Here is a 1,415-nt window from a genome sequence, read left to right on the forward strand (position 1 = left end):
GTTTGGTTCCTCTGGCAATCAGCCCCCCATCTTCAGGTGCTTCCCCAAAGCCACCTCATTAAGATAAAAGATGTGTGGTTGCAAGGGGCTTGCTATGCATAACAAAAGATGCTCCCTTTAATCACTCCAGAGCTGTTTCAGGAGCAGACAGAAACCAAATATTATAATGGAAGAAGCTCCCATTGTTCTTATCAGTTAGGAAATCACCAGGGTTTTAGGAGCCCTGGCCAGGAGCCAGGGACAAAGACCAAAATAATGTATTTCTTTTTAGACACAGTATCAATCACAACACGTTGTGGGTGTTCATCAAGCTGAGAGTCAACAGAAGCGCTCTCGGGGATTCAGCGGGGACCCACCCAAAGCTCTGAGCCTGAGAGCACTTCCCTGAGGACAAGCAGGGGCTCTTCCCTCGGAGAGGCTGGTCACCAGACGGCCTCAGCGACGCAGTTTCCAAAACGATCAAAAGAAACCTTGCTGTGATACGGAAATTAATCAGGTCACACTGAACTGTAACATTGCGTCGGCTTCACATTCACATTAGGGCAGAGCATAGGAACGCCCAGAGTTTATGTGATTAGTTCAGGGTCCCCTGGCCAAGAGTTTTGCTTATGAGGATCCTGGGGTTCCTGGGATTTCCAGAACCCTCTCCAACACACCATGACGTCGTTTGAAGATGAAACCAAACCAAACGAAACCCAGTTCTAAGCTGTTTCCCCACCTGTGAAGGGTCCGTGTGAACACAGCAGGTGCACAGATTTGGGGGTACAATGCAGATGCCAGCAGGGAAGCCGCTTCTGAGGCTGTGAGTGGCTTCGTTGGTCTGCACAGCTGCCCTAATACCCACCGTACCACCGATGGGGGGCGGGGGGCTTAAACAACAGAAATGAATTTTCTCACAGTTCTGGAGGCTGGGAGTCCCAGATCACCCCCTCGCTGTGTCCTCACAGGGCCTGCCCTCTGTGCACGTACCCCCACCCCCCGCCGTGTCTCCTCCTCTTCTTATAAGGACCCCAGTCCCATTAGATCAGCCCCCTCTTATGACCTCATTTAATCTTAATTACCTATTTAAAGTCCATATCTGCAAATACAGTTCCATTAGGGGTTAGGGCTTCAACCTGTGAATTTGGGGGGAGGACATAATCCAGTCCATAACAGGGGCTGAAGCAATTAAGACAGAGCTCAAACTCCTCCGGCCGAGGCCGACCCCCACCCCACCCTGTAGGCCCAGCTCAATGTCCCTGTATCCTGGTGCCTTCACTCACTGGGCCTCCCTCCCCGACTCTGTGAGCCACCCCCCATCCTTTTCCTCCATAGCACTTAGCATAATTACAACCACGTATTTATGTGTACGAGTGTTCATCTATTGTCTGCTTCTAGACTTAGATCACAAACCTCAGGGGGCCTGTCTGCTTTGT

The sequence above is a fragment of the Neomonachus schauinslandi genome, chromosome 5 (genome assembly GCF_002201575.2).
Source record: "Neomonachus schauinslandi chromosome 5, ASM220157v2, whole genome shotgun sequence".
Taxonomy (NCBI): Eukaryota; Metazoa; Chordata; class Mammalia; order Carnivora; family Phocidae; genus Neomonachus; species Neomonachus schauinslandi.